The sequence below is a fragment of the Pelobates fuscus genome, chromosome 13 (genome assembly GCF_036172605.1).
Source record: "Pelobates fuscus isolate aPelFus1 chromosome 13, aPelFus1.pri, whole genome shotgun sequence".
Taxonomy (NCBI): Eukaryota; Metazoa; Chordata; class Amphibia; order Anura; family Pelobatidae; genus Pelobates; species Pelobates fuscus.
In genome coordinates this window covers 111,171,524-111,177,523 of record NC_086329.1, presented here as the reverse complement: position 1 = coordinate 111,177,523, position 6,000 = coordinate 111,171,524, and positions in this window count along the sequence as shown.

The window sequence follows — 6,000 nt, the reverse complement described above, 5'->3', positions numbered from 1 at the left end:
GTGCTTGTCCGGTGTGACTCTCTGCTTTCAAGCAAGTCAAACCCAAGACGGCGTGACACTGCCGTATCCGGGATGTGGAATAGTACCTGGGGAGCTGGGTGGGTGCCGTTGATGTGGAGCAAGAAGCAGCGGCACAAGAGGACTCAGCCGAGGAGGTTATGGAAGAGGATGGAGTAGGAGGAGTAGAGGAGGTGGCAGCAGGACTGCCTGCAATTCGTGGCGGTGTCACCAACTCCTCTGCAATGCCACGCATTCCTTGCTTGTCAGCCGTCAGCAGGTTTACCCAATGCGCAGTGTAGGTGATATACCTGCCCTGACCATGCTTTGCAGACCAGGTATCAGTGGTCAGATGGACCCTTGCCCCAACACTGTGTGCCAGACATGCCATGACTTCCTTTTGCACAATCGAGTACAAGTTGGGGATTGCCTTTTGTGAAAAGAAATTCCGGCCGGGTACCTTCCACTGCGGTGTCCCAATAGCTACAAATTTTTTGAACGCCTCAGACTCAACCAGATTGTATGGTAAAAGCTGGCGGGCTAATAGTTCGGACAAGCCAGCTGTCAGACGCTGGGCAAGGGGGTGACTTGGTGACATTGGCTTCTTACGCTCAAACATGTCCTTGACAGACACATGACTGTGGGCAGATGAGCGGGAACTGCTCAAGGCGGGAGACGGAGTGGCGGATGGTTGAGAGGGGGCAAGAAGGACAGCAGCGGTTGACGTGGCTGAAGATGCTGGACCAGGAGGAGGATGGCGGCTTAGAGTAGGCGTGCTGCTTGTACTCATGTGTTGATCCCATAGGCATTTGTGATGTGAGATCATGTGCCTACGCAAAGCAGTTGTACCTAGGTGGGTGTTGGACTTCCCACGACTCAGTTTCTTTTGGCACAGGTTGCAAATGGCATCGCTGTTGTCAGAGGCAGACACACAAAAAAAATTCCACACTGCTGAGCTCTGCAATGACGGCATTCTGGTGGTGGACACAGCATGCGTTGATTGGCGTGCTGTCGGGCTGACCCCGGGTGCCGATGCATGCTGGTTGACTGTGCCACTAGCTCCTTACGACGACCCCCCCCTGCTTCCAACTGGTCTCCTCCTCCTCCTCTCTGTCTCCCCATCTGAACTTTCGCCCTGTTCTTCTTCTCTTCTAGCGGGCACCCACGTGACATCCATGGACGCATCGTCATCATCAACCGCTTCGCTTGTATCTGACAATTCAGAAAAGGAAGCAGCAGCGGGTACAACATCATCATCATCACACCGTACCTCCATGTGTTTAATGCTGCCTGCCTGAGACATATCCCTGTTATCTACATCCTCTAGCAATAATGGTTGCGCATCACTCATTTCTTCAAACGGGTGTGTGAATAACTCCTCTGACATACCAAGTAAAGCGGCTGTGGTGCTAGTTTTGGTGGTGGCGGCAGGCGGGTGAGTGCTATCTTGAGAGGTGCCTGAAACTAAGCTGGAGGAGGATGTTGCGTCAAGGTTCCGAGCGGAGGCTGTACAAGATTGGGTGTCCTGTGTTAGCCAGTCAACTATGTCCTCAGAACTTTTCAAGTTCAGGGTACGTGGCTTCTGAAAACTGGGCATTATTCTAGGGCAAAAGGGAATCACAGCACCACGACCACGACGGCCCCTGCGGGGTGGCCTGCCTCTGCCTGTCATTTTTTGGGGGATTAGTGGTACTATGCGTGCAAGCTACTGTGAGACCAGATATGATTGGCAATGTGAACTGTAACAGTTCTGCAGAGCACACACTGTAGGCCTGAGACACCCGCTTGAAGACAAGTAACTGCTATTCAATCTATAACAGTGAAAAACAAATTTTGGTTGTAAAAGCACGCTATAGAAACACAAGATATGAGTGGCAACTGTCAAAGCACACTGGCACAGGTCTGCAGAGCACACGCTGAAGTAGGCCTGAGACACCCGCTTGAAGACAAGTAACTGCTATTCAATCTATAACAGTGAAAAACAAATTTTGTTTTTAAAAGCACGCTATAGAGACACCAGATATGATTGGCAATGTGCACTGGAAAAGTGCTGCAGAGCACACGCTGAAGTAGGCCTGACAGAGCCGCTTGAAGGACACTGACTGGCTGCTATTAGCTTACACTGGAAACCTTTTTTCTTTGTAAAAGCACGCTATAGAGACACCAGATATGATTGGCAACTGTCAAAGCAGGCTGGCAGGGTTGTGCAGGGCACACGCTGAAGGAAGGCCTGACAGAGCCGCTTGAAGGACACTGACTGGCTGCTATTAGCTTACACTGGAAACCTTTTTTCTTTGTAAAAGCACGCTAAAGAGACACCAGATATGATTGGCAACTGTCAAAGCACGCTGGCAGTGTTGTGCAGGGCACACGCTGAAGGAAGGCCTGACAGAGCCGCTTGAAGGACACTGACTGGCTGCTATTAGCTTACACTGGAAACCTTTTTTCTTTGTAAAAGCACGCTAAAGAGACACCAGATATGATTGGCAACTGTCAAAGCACGCTGGCAGGGTTGTGCAGGGCACACGCTGAAGGAAGACCTGACAGAGCCGCTTGAAGGACACTGACTGGCTGCTATTAGCTTACACTGGAAACCTTTTTTCTTTGTAAAAGCACGCTAAAGAGACACCAGATATGATTGGCAACTGTCAAAGCACGCTGGCAGTGTTGTGCAGGGCACACGCTGAAGGAAGGCCTGACAGAGCCGCTTGAAGGACACTGACTGGCTGCTATTAGCTTACACTGGAAACCTTTTTTTTTTGTAAAAGCACGCTAAAGAGACAGCAGATATGATTGGCAACTGTCAAAGCACGCTGGCAGGGTTGTGCAGGGCACACGCTGAAGGAAGGCCTGACAGAGCCGCTTGAAGGACACTGACTGGCTGCTATTAGCTTACACTGGAAACCTTTTTTCTTTGTAAAAGCACGCTAAAGAGACACCAGATATGATTGGCAACTGTCAAAGCACGCTGGCAGGGTTGTGCAGGGCACACGCTGAAGGAAGGCCTGACAGAGCCGCTTGAAGGACACTGACTGGCTGCTATTAGCTTACACTGGAAACCTTTTTTCTTTGTAAAAGCACGCTAAAGAGACAGCAGATATGATTGGCAACTGTCAAAGCACGCTGGCAGGGTTGTGCAGGGCACACGCTGAAGGAGGCCTGACACCCAGATGCATGCAGACAACTAACTGCTCTTCTATTACAGTGAAAAAAAAATATTTATTTTAAATCTAAAGCTTAACCGATTGTTAAAACAGATATGAGTGGTGGCACTGACTGTGCAAATGGGCAAGGCATCCAACCTCACACAGAAGCTGGCAGGCAGGCAACTGCTCTTCTATTACAGTGAAAACAAATTATTTATTTTAAATGTAAAGCTTAACCGATTGTTAAAACAGATATGAGTGGTGGCACTGGGCAAGTGGGCACAGTATATGCTGTGAGCCTGACACACAGGCTGGCAGGCAGGCACCTGCAATTACATTACACAGGAGAAAAAAAAAAAAAAAAGCAGCCTGATGTTCTAGCCCTAAAAAGGGCTTTTTGGGGTGCTGTCCTTACAGCAGAGATCAGATGAGTCCTTCAGGATTGTAGTGGACACTGAATACCCTAGCCTAGCTATCAATTTCCCTATGTAATCAGCAGCAGCTAAACTTTCCCTCCTCTCACTAAGCATGCAGCTTCAGAATGAATCGAAAATGGATGCTGGGAGGGAGGTTGGAGGGTGTGGAAGGGAGGGAGTGCTGCTGATTGGCTGTAATGTGTCTGCTGACCGAGAGGCACAGGGTCAAAGTTTGCCCAATGATGACGAATAGGGGGCGGATCGAACTGCGCATGTGTCCGCCCGCCGCGGCGAACGCGAACAAGCTAATTTCGCCGGGAACTGTCCGCCGGCGGACAGTTCGGTACATCACTAATTGACACCTATCCTAAGGATCCCTGATACACACTGACACAGAGCAGAATAGGGACTGTTCCCCCTACATAGGGTCACTTGGGAGATATGGATTGACACCTATCCTAAGGATCCCTGATACACACTGACACAAAGCAGAATAGGAACTGTTCCTCCTACATAGGGTCACTTGGCAGATATGGATTGACACCTATCCTAAGGATCCCTGATACACACTGACACAGGGTCACTATGTGCCTTTTTTTTGGTTTGGTTTTTGAAGCCACAGTGCAGCACCAGAGGGTCGAAAAATTAGGCATGTACACATGCCTGAAAAAGGTTGGATGCCGAGCTACTCATTTCCCGTTCCTCCTCCTCAGTGATGTTAATGAAGGGCATTAACATCAACCATTTTAACCCCTTAAGGACCAAACTTCTGGAATACAAGGGAATCATGACATGTCACACATGTCATGTGTCCTTAAGGGGTTAAAAAGTCCTGGATAGGGCTAGAGGGCTGCAAAAGGAAGTAAAATAGGGGTAAGAGCAGGACAAGTGCCGTGCAAACAAATGTGGATAGGGAAATCACTTAAAAAAAATAAAATACCTAAAAATTAAAAATACAGCTGAGCCATAAAATAGCACTAGATGGAATCTTTGATTTTAGCTTTGGAAGAGCATAAATCAAAATCTAGAGCATGGCTGTCAGGAGGATCACCAGAATTATCCATTTGTGAGAGGGTTGGAGTGCAGGGTATTCTCTTTCATTGTTCAAACTGAGATCAACTCCTGATGCATGGAGAAAATGCCTTCACAAGCCTCTGCTATTGTGTACATAGTTTATACTAAGTGACCCATAGGTTGAGGAGGCGTGACGTGTAGGTGGAAGCAGCAGTGGAGGTGGTAGCCAACACTGTTTTATATATATATATATCAAATTGAAAAATCTATGGCACTCTTCCCCAGCAAAATTTAGAACACATCCAGAAATGACCAGGTGCCTCTCCGTGCAAATATGTAAACCAAAAAATTGAGAGCACTCTGTTTTTTTAAAATAAATTCTATATTAAATATAAAGCATGAAAATCAAAGTTTCGACCATCTTGCGGTCTTAATCCAGATGCTGTACCTTGTGCAAAAACAAAATATATAACATGTCATGAATTAAACTTATCACCGAGTGAACCCCATCCGTCCGACATGCTCTGTGAGTGACGCCGCAAATCGCGTACTGCCGTGCATACTAACATAAAGTCACGTGAGCGTGAACCCAAAGTGTTGCCGAGAAACGGCAAAGCTATTCGATAAAGAGATCGGAAAGTGTTAAAAGCATATAAGGAGGAAAACCAAAGAATAAAGCTTTAGTTGATAATACTGAGTATATGTAAATATAAGGTACCGAGCGAAGCGAATTCCAAGGGGATTCAGGATAAGAAATTTCCCCACTATTGGGAGACAAAACCCAGAATTTAGTAAATAGCAAACAAATGCTCGCTTGATTGGATGATAATAGTAGTGGAGGAGGTGAAAAATGAATTAGTTTTCACCAAAGATTCCATTAACAAGTTTGAAATGTCTCATGTTACCACTTTAAGGCAACACTTTGGGTTCACGCTCACGTGACTTTACGTTAGTATGCACGGCAGTACGCGATTTGCGGCGTCACTCACAGAGCATGTCGGACGGATGGGGTTCACTCGGTGATAGGGTAAGTTTAATACATGACATGTTATATATTTTGTTTTTGCACAAGGTACAGCATCTTGATAAAGACCGCAAGACGGTCGAAACGTTGATTTTCATGCTTTATATTTAATATAGAATTTATTTAAAAAAAATTTGAGTGCTCTCAATTTTTTGGTTTATATATATATATATATAAATATATTGTTTTTATTGGGGTAGCCCCCAAAATATTGGGACATATAAAAAAAGAAACATTTGTGGCCTGCGGTGCATTTCTTGCAGTCCTGATGCATGGAGAAATGCTCAACTCCTGATGCATGGAGAAAAGGCCTTCACAAGCCTCTGCTATTGTACCTAGTTTAGACTAAGTGACCCATAGGTTGAGGAGGCGGTGACCATGGCGGTGTAGGTTGAAGCGGCGG